This window comes from Cetorhinus maximus, chromosome 14, assembly GCF_964194155.1.
Source record: "Cetorhinus maximus chromosome 14, sCetMax3.hap1.1, whole genome shotgun sequence".
Classification (NCBI taxonomy): domain Eukaryota; kingdom Metazoa; phylum Chordata; class Chondrichthyes; order Lamniformes; family Cetorhinidae; genus Cetorhinus; species Cetorhinus maximus.
The window spans coordinates 91,956,696-91,978,217 of record NC_135892.1 but is presented as its reverse complement, the minus strand read 5'-3'; the positions used below and the strand labels follow the sequence as shown (position 1 = coordinate 91,978,217).

Sequence of the window (21,522 nt, the reverse complement as noted above, 5' to 3'; positions counted from 1 at the left end):
TTCTCTGCCAACTCATTTTTGAGTTTGTTCAAAGAGGTGCTGAATTCTAAAACAAAAACAGAAACAGAAATACCTGGAAAAACTCAGCAGGTCTGGCAGCATCGACGGAGAAGAGCACAGTTGACGTTTCGAGTCCTCATGACCCTTCAACAAAACTAAGGAAAAATAGGAAAGGGGTGAAATATAAGCTGGTTTAAGGGGGGGGTTGTTGGGACGAGAAGCCAGTAATAGGTGGAGATAACCAAAAGATGTCACAGACAAAAGGACAAAGAGGTGTTGAAGGTGGTGATATTATCTAAAGGAATGTGCTAATTAAGGGTAGAAAGCAGGACAAACCAGGTACAGATAGTTCTAGTAGGGGTGGGGTGAAGGAATACTAAAAAGGCTAAAAGGTAGAGATAAACAATGGGTGGAAATACATTTAAAAATAATGGAAATAGGCGGGAAAAGAAAAGTCTATATAAATTATTGGAAAAACAAAAAGGAGGCTCCAACCCTAACATTGTCATCAAACCCACTGACAAGGGTGGTGCTGTTGTTGTCTGGCGCGCTGACCTCTATCTCGCGGAGGCTGACCGTCAACTTGCAGACACTTCCTCCTACCTCTCCCTGGACCATGACCCCACCACTGAACATCAAGCCATTGTTTCCAGGACTGTTACTGACTTCATCTCCACTGGAGATCTTCCTTCCACAGCTTCCAACCTGATAGTCGCCCAACCTCGGACGGCCCGCTTCTACCTCCTACCCAAAATCCACAAACAGGACTGTCCCGGCAGACCGATCGTGTCAGCCTGTTCCTGCCCCACGGAACTCATTTCTCGCTATCTTGACTCCCTTCTCTCTCCCCTTGTCCAGTCCCTTCCCACCTACATCCGTGATTCCTCTGTCACCTTACGTCACATCAACAATTTCCAGTTCCCTGGCCCCAACCGCCTCCTCTTCACCATGGACGTCCAATCCCTCTACACCTCCATCCCCCACGGGGATAATCTGGTGGCTCTCTGCTTCTTCCTCGAACAGAGGCCTTAACAATCCCCATCCACCACTACTCTCCTCCGTCTGGCTGAACTTGTTCTCACACTGAACAATTTCTCCTTTAACTCCTCTCACTTCCTCCAAATAAAAGGTGTGGCTATGGGTACCCGCATTGGCCCCAGCTATGCCTGTCTCTTTATGGGGTATGTGGAACATTCCTTGTTCCAGTCTTACTTCGGCCCCCTCCCACAACTCTTTCTCCGGTACATCGATGATTACTTTGCTGCTGCTTCAAGCTCTCGTCGGGACCTGGAAAAATTTATTAATTTTGCTTCCAATCTCCAACCCTCCATCATTTTCACATGGTCCATCTCTGACACTTCCCTTCCCTTCCTTGACCTCTCTGTCTCAATTTCTGGTGATAGACTGTCCACCAATATTCATTACAAGCCTACCGACTCCCACAGCTACCTCGACTACAGCTCCTCACACCCCGCTTCCTTTAAGGACTCCATCCCATCCTCTTAGTTTCTTCGCCTCCGTCGCATCTGTTCTGATGATGCCACTTTCAAAAACAGTTCCTGATATATCCTCCTTCTTGCTTAACCGAGGTTTTTCACCCACGGTGGTTGATTGGGCCCTCAACCGTGTCCAGCCCATCTCCCGCGCATCCGCCCTCACGCCTTCTCCTCCCTCCCAGAAACATGATAGGGTCCCCCTTGTCCTCACTTATCACCCCACCAGCCTCCGCATTCAAAGGATCATCCTCCGCCATTTCCGCCAACTCACGCATGATGCCACCACCAAACACTTCTTCCCTTCACCTCCCCTGGCAGCATTCCGTAGGGATCGTTCCCTCCGTGACACCCTGGTCCACTCCTCCATCGCCCCCTACTCCTGAATCTCCTCCCACGGCACCTTCCCATGCAACCGCAGAAGATGCAACACCTGCCCCTTCACTTCCTCTCTCCTCACCGTCCAAGAGCCCAAACACTCCTTTCAAGTGAAGCAGCATTTCATTTGCACTTCTCTCAACTTAGTCTACTGCATTCGTTGCTCCCAATGCGGTTTCCTCTACATTGGAGAGACCAAACGCAGACTGGGTGACCGCTTTGCAGAACACCTTCGATCTGTCCGCAATCATTATCCAGACCTCCCTGTCACTTGCCATTTCAACACTCCACCCTGCTCTCATGCCCACATGTTTGTCCTTGGCTTGCTGCATTGTTCCAGTGAAGCTCAACGCAAACTGGAGGAACAGCACCTCATCTTCCGACTAGGCACTTTACAGCCTTCCGGACTGAATATTGAGTTCAACAATTTTAGATCATGAACTCTCTCCTCCATCCCCACCCACTTTCCGTTTCTTCCCCCTCCTTTTTGTTTTTTCTAATAATTTATATAGACTTTTCTTTTCCCACCTATTTCCATTATTTTTAAATGTATTTCCACCCATTGTTTATCTGTACCTTTTAGCCTTTTTAGTATTCCTTCACCCCACCCCCAGTAGAGCTATCTGGTTTGTCCTGCTTTCTACCCTTAATTAGCACATTCCTTTAGATAATATCACCACCTTCAACACCTCTTTGTCTTTTTGTCTGGGACATCTTTTGGTTATCTCCACCTATTACTGGCTTCTTGTCCCAACAACCTCCCACCCCCTTAAACCAGCTTATATTTCACCCCTTTCCTATTTTTCCTTAGTTCTGTTGAATGGTCATGAGGACTCGAAACGTCAACTGTGCTCTTCTCCGCCGATGCTGCCAGACCTGCTGAGTTTTTCCAGGTATTTCTGTTTCTGTTTTTGTTTTGGATTTCCAGCATCTGCAGTTCTTTGCTTTTATCTCAGGTGCTGAATTCTTTTTGTTTCTCTTCATACTTTTCCAGAGGTGTGACCTGAGGAAATCTTGTAGTGTGTGAAGGTCTTTCAACAGGTTTTATTTTTCCCTTTGAAGGTTGCTCACCTCGTCTCGAACTCTGTCACCAAGCACGGTCTCTTCGAGTTCCTTCCGCTGTTCTTCCAGGTTTTGGCTTAAGACAACCTGCATTTCTTCAGGTTGTTGAGTCCTTACACACTCCTTTTTCAAAACAGCAATGCTTCCAGCTTTCTTTTGGAATCCCAGTGGCCAATCAAGGTTGATTTCCCTTAGCCAATTTCGCTCTAGAAGGCTTGATCCTCTTGCGACTCAATGCTAACACTTGCAGCTTTGCCACTTGGCTTCCATAATGGGCAATTACTCTGCTAATGCCTTTTACTTGAATGTCTTCACCCATATATGTTTTTAGCTTGGAATCTCTTTCTTCTAACCTTAATTGATGTTCACCATTCTTCAAATATCTGAAGGCATATTCCCCAATTACTGTAGTGGAAGCTCCCGTGTCCACTTCCATTCTAACAGGTTTGCCATTTACTTTCACTGTGACAAATATTGGTTCTGTCTTTCCAACTTTCAGGTTAAACAATGAGTAAATGTCTGAATTTGTTGTTTCAAGCTTTTCTACATTGTAGATTTCATTGGGCTTCTTCTTTTATTTACAAACCTGCTCGGATTTTTCCTTGCATTGTCTCATCATATGTCCATTTCTATGACAATAGTAGCATTCGATTTTTTTAAACTGCTAATTGCTAAAAGACTGATTGTTTCCACCTCTATCAAAATTATTCTTCAATTCTGCTGTTGTTATTTTTCTTTATTCTTCGGCTAGTGGGGACTGTTTCCCCCTTCTTGGCAGAGTCTTGCTTTATCGTGCCCCTTTCGGTTGAGGTTTCCCACTGAATGTGGAAGACAGTGCCATTTTGCGCACCCTGCATTGCTTTTGAATCTCTTACTGCACTTTCCATGTCCAGCGCTATCTGTAGCGCCTTCTTGAAATCCAGGTTCACTTCAGACAATAATCTTTTCTGAATAGTACCCTCTTTCACACCACACACTAAACGATTTCTAAGCATGCCGTACAGCGTCGTATTGAACTCACAATGTTCCTTTAGCTGCTCCAGATTTTCCACATAGCATGCAATTGTCTCTATTTCGCGAATTAAACCTGAACCTCTGCATCATGACTGAGGGCTTTGGGCGAAAATGACCCTTCACGAGGTCCACCAATTAATCGAAATTTTTCGAATCTGGGGCACTGGGTGCCATCAAACTTCAAATCAAGCTGTAGGTTTTGCTCCCACAAGTGTTCAAGAGTTTCGCTCACCTCTTCTCTTCCCCTGTAATCTCATTCGCTTGAAAAAAGAACATGAGGCGTTCTATGTATTGAGACCAATCATCTGTGGCAAGTTCAAAAGGATCAATTCTCCAAAACTGTAGCATTTTGAGAGGGGATAACCTCTTCAATTCTAAAGGAGCTTGCTACTTACAATCACTGGGCGAGGTATAGTGCCAAGCTCTTTAACTTGATTTCTTTTGTTCAGGCCTGTTTTATCCTCATGGCCAGTTTATTGTCAGGTGGCCGAGTTGTGCTATTAACGCTAGAGTTGACCTGCAGACACTTCTGAGGCGGAAACTTTGAGTTTATTTACAAAATACTCAGCAGCCACTACACGTGTACTTTCAACCCCAACTCTATCTCTACACTGACTCTAGATAGCCCACACTACTCTCCTATTGGTTACAACAGATCATGTGATCTTGCCTAACAAGTATTATTCTTAAAAGGTACATTAAACACTAAATAAAACCATAATTACTAAAGGATCTAACAAGCTGGGTTCCACTCTGGGATCAGGCTTGCCCAGGGGTAACCTCAGCTGGGGATCATAACATCAACATTTCTGGTTTCTTGATAAAAATATTACAAAAAGGAAAATAACAGCACTGTGGATGTACATACACCAGATAGACTGCACCGGTCCAGGAAGATAGCTTACCACCCCTTCTCGAGGGCAATTAGTGATGGGCAGCAAATGCTGGCCTTGCCATTAATGCTCACATCCCAGGAAAGAATGAAAAAAACTATAGTCCTACTTAAATCAAGCCCGCAAATATTGATGTCCTGATTATTGAGTATGCTCAAGACAGAGATGGAGAGATTTCTAGTTATTAAAGATAACAAGTGATATGGGGATAGTGCGGGTAAATGGCATTCAGGCAGAAGATCAGCCGTGATCATGTTGAATGGCAGAGCAGGCTTGAGGGGCCGAATGGCCTATTCCTGTTCGTATTTCCTATGTTCCTATATTTTGCCATGATAGTAAATCTGACAGAAAAAATGAAGAAACATAAGTGTCATTTCTCATGCATTATTATAGCTTTGTCTTTTGGAATTGTAATCTCCTCAGCCTCGGTCACCCTTTCAGAAAAGGTGGAAAATGCGCCTGCTTGCAAAGCAGTCGAGCAGATTCCAGAATGGAGTGGGACAGTTAATGTTAAATGTAAAAATTCACATTTACAGCAAGAAAACAAAGTGCTGACTGACTGGCTACCTGGGCCTAGAAGATCAGTGAAGAAATTTAAAATAACACTGAAAAGAAGAGACACAACAACAGAGAAGTCTAAAGTAGCCAACTTGCTTGCATATGGTTTCAAACTATGTAAATTAAATTAGAGAGGTCCTCAAATAATGCAACTAATGTAATTAATGAAAGTGAATGGATTTAATGGTGAAGTACTTCTGCAATTAGCTAAAACAGAGCAACTGGGTGCAAAAACTGATCTACAGGCTTGTTCATTTCTTTGGTGTTATTTGCAAAAGCTGAAGTGACAATCTCAGCAAAGCTAAGTCTGAAGACATTAAGAGAAGTCAATTTTGTACAGAACGTAGAGATAGAATCTGGAGAAAGTATAGAGAGGAAACATGATAGCATGATACTTGTCATAATTTGTTTTGTTCTATATTCAGATCCTAACAGGTGTTGACCTTTAAACATCATCGGTAAGGCCATGCTATCTATGCAATTTAAAGTGTACTTACAAGCTATAATATTTCATTCTTTCCAGTTTTCCATCATGATATTTATGTCATGTTTTTCTATTATGTTTGGATATTTTTAAAATTTTGCCATTCACTTCAATGGAATATTGATTCAGGCATGCTAGCTTAATCCAAACTAGACAGTGTAGTGGCAGTACTGCTTTATTATAATTACATATACTTGCCTGTGATTGGATAGAGATCACATGGCACATTCCTCCTAGCTTCAGCACCTACGCCTGCCAACGTTTTGTTCAGTACTACTCACAACTCTAATCCAACTCAGCACTATCAGAAGCAATCCAATGAGACTGAATGACTCACAACTTCTGAACAGCACCTCTTAGGGCAACTTTCTTGGCTGCTACCAGCTGTCGTAATTACTCCTGCAGCAGTCAACAAAGGGTCTTGGGTAAAGTACCAGCAGCAATATGCATTAAGATGGCTGTGACCAAGAAGCAAATAATCTCAAGGAGCAACACAAATTACACAGCATTGTTCAAAGCTAAAAATGTTTACAAACAAGTAACTTTAAACAATTAAACAGATTAACTTTATAAAACATAATCTTCTACAACAAAAATAACTAACTTTCAAAAATGAACGTCCTTAAAAGAAACAACAAATAACAAAGCACAGGAGCAGAGAACAATGTTCCTTGGTGAGAAAAAGAATGAACTGGCCCTCAATCTCATGTTGGGAGTCTTAAATACAATGCAAAAGCACCACCATCGTTGGTGCATATCAATGATAAAAACTTTTCTAAGGGTGATACCCACATTATATCCCCAAATTATATCGTTTGGCCTAACTTTAGAGGAGCGTAGAAGACATCAATTACAAAAAAAATGTTACTCAAATCAGATTCTCTGCTAGGCTGAAGAAAACATCACTTGTCAATTGTGGAGTTATTTTTTTGCTGCAGTTTGACCTGTTGAACATGGATGCTGATTATAAGCTTTTTAATATTAAATTCAAGTAAACCTAATTCTTTTGAGGTGAAGAAAAATGAGCAACTGAGAATAATGTTACACATTACAAATCAGTGATTTCAACATTATATTCCAACTGAAGAAAACACAATTTGTGTTCAATCTACAGAATAGTAAGGTTACAACAGTCCTTGATTAGTTGGGCTTGGCGTTAGTCACTGATGACTTCAGCAGCAGGTAAGCCCACGTGGAAGGTGGGGGGAGCAATTTGAGGGACTGCTGATCCCAGTGAGGGAGGTCATAGGCTTCATGGTAGGGGAAAATCAGAAGTCTTGGCTGGGGAGAGTGGGGAGGTGAGGGAGTAGATCAGGGCCTGACGGTATTAGAGGGACCAGGGGTCTGGTGGAGATAAGGTCTTCGGAGGGAGGACTTACTCACATTGGCTTCTCAGGCAGGCACCTGAATCCAGCAGTAAGGTGTGAAGGCACTTATCTCGCCCTGTGGAAGCTACTGGTCTGCCTGACACTCAGGAAACCTGGTCAACAGCGGTTACTCATCAAAAGCTGAAAGAGCCTCATTATAATGTTTGAAAGTTGAAACCCACTTCCGTGGATCAGCTTCGTCATCTGCCTGCCCGCCTACTCTCCGACCTCAAATAAAGCTGAAAGTGGAAGGGTTTGAGGAAGGTTTGGCTCGGAAACAAATTTCTGAGACTTTAACCCCAACCCCACGCAAATCCACCCATTATTTTTAAGTTAAACTTCAGACCATTAGCCCTGATTTTCTAATCCGGGTAAAATGTGTGTGTGGTGGGTTCCTTTGGTCTAATTTCCAAATTTAGACCTTTCCCCTTAATTGTCCAACAGGTTGAAGTGATGTGTCTAGTGCATGGGCGCAAAGAGTTAGCATGCTTTTCTCTTTTGTGTGCCAGTTTGGCTTTCATTTTCAGCCTACACCATGATCTGGTTGCAAAGCATAAAAGAGAGCCAAAGGTTTAAGTCCCTCACCACCGGAACACAGCCTCTCCATCAGCAAGTTTTCAGCTGTGCCTCTTTGTGGCGGCACACGGAGACCAGGTTTCTCGTGGTCCCAGGCTAAAGCTTCAGGAGAACTTGGCGAAGATGTGGCCTCTAAACACAGGGCTGAATAACACGGTCAAGCACAACGACAGCTTCTGCACCCGGAAGTAGGCAGTGTAGGAAGTGGACTTCTGAGCCCACCATTGGAGTGCGCCCGATAATACGTTAATTTCCGCCAATTAACGGCAAGGGCAGGTTACAGGCCTTCATCCCGCCCAATAAGTGCTGGAAGGCAGGATGTCCAGAGGCTGCAGGCTATGACCTATCAGATGAGCAATCTTGTTGATCTATTTGAGAGAGACGATTTCTGCATTTTGCAGTCTTGCAAGGTAAGTGCATTTAAATTTTAGGTAATCTCTGCAAACCATGTCAATCTTCATAGGTAACAGAACTTCTAAATTTCAGCGAGCCTCCCAACTTTTGGCATTGAGAAGTTGTACATTTGTTACATGCTTCCATACATGGAAGTCTGCGACATTAGAATGAGGTAAGTGGCATACCAGAAGGGCCAAACCAGCCGCTAGATTCTGAGAGGTCTCCCTTGGAGCCCTCCTGCGTACAATTTCTAACTGATGTGAGCAGCTCATGCCAACCGCTGGCAAGAAGAGCAAGCCTAACCAGACACGTGCTGCATAGGAGCAGGTGGCCGACGTGGCCAACAGTGAGAAGGACTCGGTCCCAGTGCCAGAAAAGGCTCAATGACCATATGAGGTCAGCCAGGGTGAGTATGGCCTCAGTGAGCAATCTTGTCTAGTGTGTTACAGGTTTCATTAGTGAATGCAGGAGGTAATTGAGATTTGATGCTCCTCAAAGGTAGCATGATTGCACAAGGACACAGCTGTCCTAGACCATGCCATTGTGTATTTCAAGCAATGATCGAATTATAAGGCGGGTGGTTTGCAGGATCACCTTATGACACATAAGCATAGGCTCCAGGCTGGCACGCGCTGATCTGATAATGGGTTGGAGGCATGCCATATGATTGTTTGAAATTTTTGATGAATGCTCTGTGCCAAATCTTTTCAGGAGAAGCAAGCCGGCAACGCCCGTGAGAGAGCCCGTACATCATCTGAAGCTGCATATCATTGCTCAAGGGTACATTGTATCTGTGGAGTTTAATCACTTATGTTGGACAGTGCTACGGTTAATGTGCATCGTGTAACAGGGCTGATGTGGAAAGCTATTTGATACCCAATTACCCCCTTACTGATGTCTCTCTGTTACAAGAGAAGTGTCTTCAGTGCAAGCTCCACCAGAAGTCATCCAGCAACCCTCCTCTGAGGAGGTAGAAGAGCCCTCAGAGGATCTAGCGTCACATCCTCTCACCGTACCCAGCATCATAGCAGATTCTGGCACGTCGGCAGGAAAGGGGTCATGCACACACTGGTGAGGGCATTTCACATTCACACATGCAGCTGGCCGAGTGTGGTGGAGCAGGCCCTGGGCAGTCGGAGGACAGTCCAGGGTGATCCAGAGACTGATTCCATGTTGGATGATGAGCCTCTGGAGTCATCCGTAAGACGGCAGATTTTGGATGTCCAGCGCGAGGTCCAAGAAGACTTGGTGGGTATACCAGAGGGGTTGCATGCTCTAACATGGACTGTAGAGGTGTCCATATGGGCCATGTGTGCTGCGTTCACCCACTCCTCAGAGCACCAAGCTTCTTCTATGGGCATATTGGTGATTGTCCTGGAGGGGCAAACTGAGCCACTCAAGGCCACAGCTCCAAAGAGGACGGCCGCCATGATCATCCAGAGCAAGGAAGGTGGCAGATCAGCCACCTCTCTCCAGTGCAGCCACAAACGAGGGGGGAACACTATGCCGGGGCCCTTGTAAATGTGTTACTAAATATCCACATTAGTCACAAAGAGGAGCACATGGGTGAGCTTTTGATTTATTCATGTTATTACTCCTTTGAAGCTTGGGGATAAGCATACATCTCATATTCCCTCATGCTGATGTTGCTATTAATTGCTGTGGCCGTGTGAATGTCTGGAGGTTGAGGAAAACAGTAAAAGGTTGAGGAAGGGCAGGATGAATTGTGTTCTCATGTAGGGTGATGGATAATGTGTGGATATAAGGGCGACAGGAATCTCTCATAGCATATGAGAAAAGGCCAAGATTTCCCCAAATCTTGCAGTGGCAAGGTGCACTATTAAAATCCTTACCATATTAAAGCGTGCCTGGTGTCACGGCCACCCATTCGATCACGGCCAGGACCATCAGCAGGAACATCGCCGTGGTCCCTCAACTCTTCATCTCCCTTATCCTCAGAGGATTGGCCCCCATCTGGCGTGCACTCATCCTCCAGGTCATCTCCACTTTGAATATTATGGCATGCACAGCAAGCCATGGCCATCAGGGAGGCTGTGAGGGGGAGTACTGTAATGCTCTTCCAGATCTGTCCAGGCATTGGAATTTTTAGGATATCACTATGGTCCTGGTTCTGTCGTAGCCCTCACTGTACCTCCTTTCTATGTCAGACCTGGACACCTTCACAGGCATCGTTATCCATCTTTTCAGTGGATAGCCCTTGTCACCTATTAGTCATCCCTCCAAGGAATCAGGACTGGTGAAAAAGTCAGGAATCTATGAGTTCCTAAGGATGTTGGACTTGGCAAACACCTGCATGATGCACCGATTATGGTCACATACCAGCTAGGCGTTGAGCGAGTGAAAGCTCTTTATGTTTAGGAAGGTGCATGGCCGTCTAGCAGGAACCTTTATGGCAATGTCTGCGCATTCCTGAGGAAACCTGCAATCGCTGCAAATCTTTGGGCTCTATCCAAGTGACTCGTGGCATCCTGTGTGAAGATGTAATTCCCAGCCCTTCGGAACATTGCGCCTGTGAAGACCTTTATGCAATGGTGTGCAGCAGGCTGTGTAATGGCACTAAGGTCTCCACAGGCTGCCTGGAATGAACCTGTTGCGAAGAAGTTTGGCGTGACAGTGACCTTCAATGTAGCCCACAACGCAATTGGATGTGATCTCCGCTGCCAGCAGCTCACGAAGTGGCATTACCATGGCTTTTGAAAGCCTGAGTCTTCTCCTGCATTGAGTCTCGGTCAGTTGCAGGTAGCTAAATCTCTGCTTGTATACTCCAGGGGCAGCATAAGATCAGCTGTGCCTCTGCTGGCAGTCTCAGAGTGCCTCCTGATCCTCGGGGTCTGGCGCTGCTCTGTCCCTTTCCTGCAACACCACAGCATCCTGAGCCTCCCTTCTCCTCCTCCTTCTTCTAATCCTTCTCTCCTCCTCACTGGTGGTTGTGTCTCCAACTGATACCACAATGCCTATTTGTCTTGGAGGCTTTATACCACTGAGAAGTAGCCAGGAAAAAAAAAATCACTCAGAAGAGCCTTCTGAATCAGAAGAAAGTCCTCCAACTCAAACAATCTCCAAATGGTTAGTCCGCTCAGGTCACATGAGACTCTGGTCTCAGTTGCACTTTTAAAACCTGCTCATACAAGCTTGGCCATTAAAAAACAGATTCCCCATATGGCGTGATTCTCACCCTGAAGATGTATTATTGCCTTCAGAGCATATTATTGCTGTCATTTGGGTCGTTAATTATTTTCTCAATTGATATTTAAATAATGCAAGCGGGTTTCCAACTTTTTGCCCCGCCTGCATAACATATTATCGTAAAACAGCGTGATGATGTCAGAAATGCCGCCTGAGTCATCACACCCCATACTATGCTCGGCACTGCGGGTAACAGTCCTGATCTGGGAGCGTATTATACAGTCTGCAAGCCCACAGGCATGTGAACACGTCTTGGCACTCATGTACCAAAACCCCAGCTATGGGCAGCACCTTGTGGATACCTCCGGAGAGTTGAAGGCTAAGTGAGTAAACCCTGACAAAAAATCTGGAGTGCAGCCCAAAGGCGAACTGATGCCCAAATATGTCATCTTTCCAACAACTCCTACAACCAAGCCGGTGCCAAATGTAGTGCTTTGCATTCCTTTGGACTCATTGGGGAGGGAAACCCTGAAGTTTGAGCAATCTAGTGTCTCTATAAATTGTGCCCAGGCTTGCGCCCCAAAGAGGACATTTCAGTTTCGCTGCAGAGCGTTAACATGGGAAACAGCAGTTACAAGTGATAAGCCCAACTTTTACTGGTGTGGAGAATGGGTGCTACAGTGGGAGGGACCATTGTGTCCCACTGATCAGCTCCTACCCACCTCAAGTCAGGTAAGCCCCGAATAGTAAGGTGCTAACCCTCCACAGTCCATCTGATTTAGTGGGTGCTTGAAGCTTAGAATCTCTGCTCAACGAGTGGCTGGAACCCACTGCATCGGGCAAACAAATGAAATAAACAGAAAGAAAGAAGGTGCCAACTCTGTGATTGGCAAGCTAAATGTCAAGACCATGTGTACTGGATTGACAGACGACATGCAGCTGGTTAACAACGCATGCAAGACAACTGTGATTAACATGGAAGTTGACAGGCTGAACATTGACATAGCTTCCCTACCAGAGAGTAGGCTTGCTGAGAACGGATCACTGAAAGAAAAACATTACATGCTCATCTGACAGGTCTCATTCAGATAAAACAAGTGAGCCAGGTGTAGGTTTCACTGTAAGGAAGGTAAAATGGTAGAAATGTATTCTGTCCATCCAACTCTCAATTCAAACAAGGCTAGTGAACCTTACGAGCATCTATACTTCAATGCTATGCTCCACTACAGAGGCAAATGACCAGTTCTATGAGGAGCTTGACACTGCAATCAGCAGAATCTCTAAATCAGAACATCTTTTACTTCTTGGGGATGTCAATACAAAAGTGGGCATAGACCATGAGATATGGTCCTCCTGCCTCAGACATCATAGCTTGGGAAAGGTAAATGCGAACAGACAGAGACTACTACGTTATTGCTGCCGCGAGCTTTGTGTAATTAACACCTTTCAGAACAAACCATGCAACAAGGTGTCCTGGAGACATCCAAGATCAGGGCATTGGCACCAGCCTGATCTGATCATCATCAGACTTAATTCACTGAACACGATTCTCAATACACACAGCTACCACAATGCTGAACATAATGCAAATCATTCCGTGGTGTGCACTATAAGAACATAAGAAACAGGAGCAGCAGTAGGCCATTCAACCCCTCAAGCCTGCTCTGCCAGTCAATAAGATCATGACTGATTTGATGTTGCCTCAACTCCACTTTTCTACCAGTCCCCCATAACCCTTCATTCCCTTGTCAATTAAAAATTTGTCTATTTCAGCTTTGAATATATTCATTGACCTGACTCCTGATGTTAACCCTTTACTCTACACCTCACCCCCCACCAAGTCTTTTTCCACTATATACATCCTGCTACATCTCCCCCCAAAATCGCAGACTTCACAGGGTTAGTCTCTGTGGTGCCTTAACCAATCTCCCTCATCTGGTCCTCATTTCATTTCGAGGTTGAAGGCAAACTGCACGCTCTCATCATTCAATAGGAGTGTCTTCCACCTGGGTGGTTGTAGAGGTTCCACTTTTATCTGGTTCCTTGTCTCCATTCAGATCTAAATGTTATGTCCAAGGTTTCATTAGTTTCGTTCCCAATGATATCAAAGTTCTTCAGTTCCTTCTGATATTTCTCCATTCTGTCTCAATTCTATAAGATCTTGGCCATGGGGTTCCCTCTATTACAATGCCTTCTTTCTGTTGATCTCATATCCACACTCTCTCCCCAGGCTGAAGACTTTCAAGTCTCATGCTCTGTGCCCAAAGTTGAAATTATGAGCTTGACTTCCCTTTGTTACCCCTCATGCTTCCTAACTTTCTCACAATCAGCTGAGGTAATGTTATATTGGCGTGTTCATTGTAGAGCTGCAAGTTATGTTCACAGCCATCTTCCCATGAATAGTTTTGATGGTGAGAACCCACTTTTCTCGAACAAGTGTACTACCCGGTTCGAGAAGTCAACATTACCAGAAAACTACCAGAGAGCCGAGATTTCGTAATAACTGCAACATCTTCTATATCTGACCACATCCATGAAACCAGCTAATCCAAATTGGCCACAACATTTAAAAATCTACACCTCAAGGACAATCAAAGGACTCTTAACCGTATATTTTTTGAACTTTTTTTTGTTGGACTCTAATTTCCCTTATCTCTGATACGTGTGTGTGTGTGTGTGTGTGTGTGTGTGTGAGAGAGAGAGAGAGAGAGAGGGAGAGGGAGAGTGTGTGTTTGTCCAAATGACTGCATGAGGGCCGAATGCTTGACGTCACATTTTTATTATTTTTCCTTTGCTCTTTCTTTAGCTCAAGAAAACCTTGCTTCATTGGCTCCTTATTGATCACTGCTTAAATAGTTAAATACATTTGGATTTGGAAAAAGCATTACCTCATGAATGAAACATTAAACCCTTGTTGTGACCAACCAAAGAGGCTGAATAGAGGAGGATCAGTTCACTCCTTCTCATCTGGTCATAGCGTCATTATGCTCTCTCCACTGTCACCATGTCTCATCTTGAATTTGGGGCCTAGACGAAGTTTCTTTAGGGTTTGCCTGTTACCCTAAGGATACCACCATAGACTGTTATTCGTAAAAACTATTCCTGTTTATTTACAGATCTACGTACATCTCAGCACTCTGCACGAAGTTGTACTTCTGCTTCCCACCAGATCTCAGTCTCTTAGTCATGTGACATTGCATCATAGTTACATCAGTAGTTACACCAGTGCTCCTGACATTAACCCGTTATTCTACATTTACTAACTACCAGAACTGATGGAAGGCTGTTCGACATCACTCGCCTAAGATCCATGATAAAACTGCACCAAGTCCTCATCAAAGTTGCTCTAAGCTGACAATGTCGCACCTTCAGCAGCAAATGGACAGGCTCTCTCACACATGTAAAAAGAGTTTGGTCTGAGCATCAGTATCAGGAAGACAAAGGTCACGGTCCAGCATGTGGCCATTCCACCATCTATCAACATTAACAATATGATGCAGGACACTGTTGATAGCTTCACATATCTCGGCTCCACAAATCGCCAGCAGTCTGTCACTTGATGCCTAAATCAGCACATGCATCCCAAAAGCTACAGCTGTTACATCCAAGCTGAGTGAAAATGTGGAACAACAGCAACCTGACTGAGAACACCCAACTGGGAGGTGGTGGTGTAGTGGCAATGTCACTGGACTAGCAATCCAGAGGCCCAAGCTAATGTTCTGAGCACAAGGGTTCAAATCCCATCATGGCAACTGATGGAATTTAAATTCAATTAATAAATCTGGAATTAAAAAGCTAGATTCATTAATGGTGACCATAAAACCTTGCTGATTGTTGTAAAAAAACCATCTGGTTCACTAATATCCTTTAGGCAAGGAAATCTGCCATTCCTTACCTGGTCTGGCCTACATGTGGCTCAAGATCCACAATAATGCGGTTGCTTCTCAAATGCCCTCTCAACAAGCCATTCAGTCACATCAAACCAATATAGATAATGAAACCAGATGCCCCACACAGCATCGACCTAGACATCAGAAATGACAATAGCACACCCAGCCCTGTCGACACTTCAATGCCAAGAGTGGCTCAGTAGCACCGCTACTGACCGAGCTGGTAAAGTCCTAAAGGACATATTCGCTGAGTTTGCGGAAAGTGGTATGGGAACCAACAAGAGGGAAAAGCCTACTTGACCTCACCTCATCAATCTACTTGTCACAGGTCCATATGTCCATGATAGTATTGGTAGGAGTGACCACTGCATAGTCCTGGTGGAGACGAAGTCTCATCTTCACATCGAGGAAACCCTTCATCATGTTGTGGTGACAGCACAGCACGAGGCATACCTAAAATAAGGTACTACTTGCATGCCAAACAGCGGAAGCAGCATACAATAGACTGAGTTAAGTGATCCCTCAACCAGTGGATCAGATCTAAACTCTACAGTTCCTGCCACATCCAGTCGTGAATGGTGGTAACCAATTAAGTAACTAACTGGAGAAGGAGGAGGCTCCAAAGATATTACTATCCTCAATGATATGGGAGCTCAGCATAATTTGCAACCATCTTCAGCCAGAAGTACCAAGCGGATGATCCATCTCAGCCTCCTCTGGAGGTCCCCAGGATCATAGATGCCAGTCTTCAGCCAATTCAATCCACTCCACATGATAACAAGAAATGGCTGAAGACACTGGATACTGTAAAGGCTATGGACCCTGACAACATTCCGGCAATAGTAGTGAAGACTTGTGCTCCAGAATTAGTCGTGATCTTAGCCAAGCGGTACAGCTACAACACTGGCATCTACCAGCCAATGTGGACAACTGTCCAGGTGTATCCTGTCCATAGAAAGCAAAACAAATCCGACCCAGCCAACTGCCATCCCATCAGTCTACTCTCAATCACCAGCAAAGTGATGGAAGGGGTCATCGGCAGTGCTATCAAACAGCAGTCACACAGCAATAACCTGCTCACTGACGCTCAGTTTGGGTTATGCCACGGCCATGCAGTTCCTGACCTCATTACCACCTCGGTCCAAACATGGACAAAAGAGCTGAACTCAAGAGATGAGATGAGAGTGAAGACACTTGACATCAAGGAACCATTTGATAGAGTGTGGTATCAAGGAGTCCTAGGTAAACTGCAGTCAATGGGAATCAGGTGGAAAACTTTCTGCTGGTTGGGGTCACACGTACACAAAGGAAAATGGTTGTGGTTGTTGGAGATCATTCATCTCAGTCCCAGGGCTTCCACAGGGTAGTGCCCTGGGCCCAACCATTTTCAGCTGCTTCATCAATGACCTCCCTTCCATCACAAGGTCAAAAGTGGGGATGTTCACTGATGATTGCACAATGTTCAGCAGCATTCACAACTCCTCAGACACTAAAACAGTCCGTATCCATATGCAGCAAGATCTGATAAGTAGCAAATAACATTCACTCCACACCAGTGCCAGGCAATGACCATCTCCAACTAGGGAGAATCTAAGCATCTCCCCTTGACATTCAATGGCATTACCATTGCTGAATCCCCCTCTAGCAACATCCTGGGGATTACCATTGACCAGAAACTGAACTGGCCATATAAATATTGTGGCTACAATAGTAAGTCAGAGGCTGGGAATTCTGCGGTGAGTAACTCACCTCCTGATTCCCCGATGACTATCCACAAGGCACAAGTCAGGACTGTGATGCAATATTCTCCATTTGATTGGATGAGCTCAGCTTCAACAACACTCAAGAAGCTCGACACCATCCAAAACAAGCAGCCTGCATGATTGGCATCCCATCCACCACTGTGAACATTCACTCCCTCCACCACTGATGCACAGTGGCAGCAGTGTATATATTTACAAGAAGCAATGCAGCAACTCGCCAAGGCTCCTTTGTCAGCACCTTCTAAACCCCTGACCTCTACCACCTAGAAGGACAAGGGCAGCAGATGCATGGAAACACCATCACCTGCAAGTTCCCCTCCAAGTCATACACCATCCTGACTTGGAACTATATTGCTGTTCCTTCAATGCCACTGCGGAAAAATCCTAGAACTCCCTAACAGCAATGTGGGTGTTCCTACAACACATGGAGTGCAGGAGTTCAAAAAGTCAGCTCACCACCACCTTCTCAAGGGCAATTAGGGATGGGCAATAAATGCTGGCCTAGCCGGTGATGCCCATCCCATGAACAAATATATTAAAAAATAATGAATTCTGAATTTCTTGCCTAATTTTAACAAAGAAGCAAATTTTAAAAACAGTAAAACATAACCAATAGTTTTCCTTTCTCTTACATATTTGATCTTCCCTGGAAATCATGATTATACAACAGAAACAAAACTACAGAAGTAGAACTGCATAAATCTCTGACATAGCAAAACAGTTGTGCACTACATAAAGGCACCTGTTCTAACAAACCTGGGAACTAAATATTTCCCTGCCAACATGGATTCACCAGGATTGCAATTGTCAGCTATGTTCAGATCATGGTGACAAAAGTCCAGAGAACCAATGTGCTCCAAACACAGTCTTGAAGGTCATCAGAGCATTACTTGAAGCTTAAATCAAAGATCATATAGCTCACTCCATATACTATGCTCATGCTCTGACAAATAAAGTATTTTCTGCCTTCATTTTATATTTTTGAAAAGTTCAAATGAAATTTATTCCTTCAAAATGAAAAACAAGAAGCAATCTGCTTTGTATTCAGAAACTAATTAACATAAAGTTACTTTGATGACTAGAACTGTCTATTTGAAACATTACCATGTGTGGCTTGACAGATGCAGTTACGATTTCTATTCACGATCTGGTGTGAAGCCCGATTGGAAGAACATGTGAAAATTAAGCCATAATTTCAACCACTTTGCCTCTAAGAACTGTTAATAGCACTGCTCCTTCAAAAGAAATGATTTTACTGTAGAATCTTTTTATAATGATCATTGATTGCAGTTGTCACTCTTCAAATTTTAATTACCAAAACTACACTTCAAGCAATGCTATATTTTCACTAATACTTGTAGTGATCACTTTGCAGATTGTCCATTTATTTAAGCATGACTGATGGACACAGAGCACATGCCAACAATGATAGTCATATCAAAATGTCAGTAAAAGTACAATGTTAATTATAAGGTCAGAACAAAAACTTGAACATGTAGTGGAGTGCGCCATGTGCGACCAAATTTCCATTGGTGACTGCCATTTTGCAGAGACTGACAGCATTAAAATTTTTTAAAAAGCAGTAATGAAGCACAAAGTGATTTGAATCATTCAAAAGGAGAATGTGCGCACAATTTATGAAACATAAATGCCACCTGAATTTTTAAGTGTGAATTCTCTTGGAGCTCTTATGCTGAAAGAAACAGAAGTGGAAAAAGAGCATATGACCACACGAATCAGGAGCAGGAGTAGGCCATTCGGCCCTTCAAGCCCACTCCACCATTCAATAAGTTCGTAACTGATCTGATTGTAACCTCAACTCCACATTCCCACCTATCCCCGTTAATCTTTCACCTTCTTACTTATCAAGAATGCATCCACCTCTGACTTAGAAACATCTAAAGACTCTGCTTCCACCGCCTTTTACGGAAAAGAGTTCCGAAGGCTCTCAATCTCCTGAGAGAAAAAAATTTCTCCTCATCTCTGTCCTAAATGGGTGACCCCTTATTTTTAAACAGTGGCCCCTAGTACTAGATTCTCCCACAAACATCCTCCCCACATCCACCCTGTCAAGACCCCTCAGGGTCTTATATGTTTCAATAAAGTCACCTCTTATTCTTCTAAACTCCAGCAGATCCCAAGCCTAGCCTGTCCAACCTTTCCTCATAAGACAACCCATCCAATCCAAGTATTAGTTTAGTAAACCTTCTCTGAACTGCTTCCAATGCATTTACATCCTTCCTTAAATAAAGAGACAATACTGTACACAGTATTCCAGATGTGGTCTCACCAGTGCCCTGTAGAAGGAATCATTGCCAACAGAAATTCTGAAGTTTAGCATTCAATTAAGAGAAACATAAAAAGCAGTGAGAAACATAAAAAGCAGTGAAAAACAGAACTAATGCAGCTTTTAAAATTATTCTTTGATAGGAGGTGAGTGTCACTGGCTAGGCCAGCATTTGTTGCCCAGCCTTAACTGCCCTTGAGATTGTGGTGGAGAGGCACGTTCTTGAACCACTGCAGTCCAGCTGGTGCAGGTGCACCCACAGTGCTGCTGGGAAGGGAGTTTCAGGTTTTTGATCCAGTGAATGTGAAGGAACAGCAATATATTCCAAGTGAGGAGGGTGTACAACTAGGAAGAGAACTTACAGGTGGTGGTGTTCCCATGCATCTGCTGCCTTTGTCATTCTAGGTGATAGGGGTCATAGGTCTCGAAGCTGCTGTCAAAGGAGCCTTGGTGAGTTGCTGTAGTGAATCTTGTATACAGAACACACTGCTGCCACTGAGCGTCAGTGGTGAATGTTAAAGTTGGTGGATGGGGTGATCAAGCAGGCTGCTTTGTCCTGGATGGTGTCGAGCTTCTTTAGTGCTGTTGGAGCTGCACTCATCCAGGCAAACGGAGAGTATTCCATCACACTCCTAATTTGAGCCTTGTAGATGATGGACTGCAGGCTTTGGGTAGTTAGGAGGTGAGATTCCCATCTCAGAATTTCCAGCCTCTGACCTGCTCTTGTAGCCACAATATTTATATGGCTAGTCCAGTTCAGTTTCTGGTCAATGGTTACTCCTAGAAAGTTGATAGTGGGGGATTCAGTGATGGTAATGAGGGGAGATGGTTAGATTCTCTCTTGTTGGAGATGGTCATTGCCTGGCATTTGCATGGCGTGAACGTCACTTGCCACTTATCAACCAAAGCCTGAATGTCGTTCAGGTCTTGCTGCATATGGATACAGACTGCTTCAGTATCTGAGGAGATGCGAATGGTACTTAACATTGTGCAATCAGTGAACAACCCCACTTCTGACCTTTTGGTGGTGGAGAGGTCATTGATGAAGCAGCTGAAGATGCTTAGGCCTAGGACACTACTTAGAATATTCCCATTATATGGGAATGTGAGTTGTCAGGAGTATGAAAAGAGGCTTCAAGGGGATTTAGACAGGATAAGTGAATGGGCAAGAGCATGGCAGATGGAATAAAATCTGAAAAAAATGTGAAGTTATGCACTTAGGTAGGAAAAACAGAAATGCAGACTATTTCTTAAATGGTGTGATATTGAGAAGTGCTGATGTCCAAAGGGACCTCGGAGTCCTTATTCATGAGTTACTGAAAGTTAGCATTCAAGTGCAGCAAGCAATTAGGAAGACAAATGGTATGTTAGCCTTTATTGCAAGAGGATTTGAGTACAGGAGTAAAGATGTCTTGCTGCAATTGTTCAGAGCCTTGGACAAACCGCCCCTGGAGTATTGTGTGCGGTTTTGGTCTCCTTACCTAAGGAAAGATATACTTGCCATAGAGGGGGAGCAACGAAGGTTCACCAGGCTGATTCCTGGGATTGTCCTATGAGGACAGATTAAGGATACCGGGCCTGTGTTTTTTTTAGTGCTTGGCAAGGTAGATGCAGGAAGGATGTTTCCTCCAACTGGACCGGGGTGGGCGGGGTCTAGAACCAGGGGACACAGTCTCAGAATAAGAGATAGGGCATTTAGGATTGAGGTAAAGAGGGCTTTCTTCTCTCAGAGGGTGGTAAACCTTTGGAATTCTCTACCCCAGATAGCTGTGGAGGCTCAGTCATTGAGTATGTTCAAGACAGAGATCGTCAGGCTTCTAGATAGTAAAAACATCAAGGGACACGGAAATAGTGCAGGAAAATGATGTTGAAGAAGATCAGCCATGATCTAACTGAATGGCAGAGCAGGCTTGAGAGGCCGAATGGCTGAATCCTGTTCCTATTTCCTATGTTACCCTGAGGGCCTCCTGCAGTGATGTCCTGGGACAGAGTTGATTGGCCTCCAACAACCACAGCCATCTTCCTTTGTGCTACGTATGACTCCAAGCAGTGGAGAGCTCCCCCCTGTCCCGTGCATCTTCCCTTGCCCATCCCCTGCTCCACCCCCAGCAACCTTCCCATTGATTTCACAGTTGCTAGGGTTCCTTGATGCCACACGCGGTCAACAGCACCTTACATCACTTTGCTAATGATCAAGAGGAGGCTGAGGGGCAG

General features: G+C 44.4%; 1 protein-coding gene across 5 annotated transcripts in view; it reads right to left on the bottom strand.

Annotated features, from left to right (window-relative positions):
- The window catches only part of LOC144689829 (CAP-Gly domain-containing linker protein 4-like), a 350,052-nt gene that overhangs the window by 262,071 nt on the left and 66,459 nt on the right, over positions 1 to 21,522 (bottom strand). The window contains exon 1 of one of the 5 annotated variants that reach the window (XM_078557239.1): positions 4,343 to 4,464. The exons of the other annotated variants lie outside the window; for them this stretch is intronic. The gene's annotated coding sequence lies outside the window, so the exon portion shown is untranslated. Of the gene's footprint in view, positions 1 to 4,342; positions 4,465 to 21,522 lie in introns of those variants that run through there. 5 annotated transcript variants of the gene reach the window in all.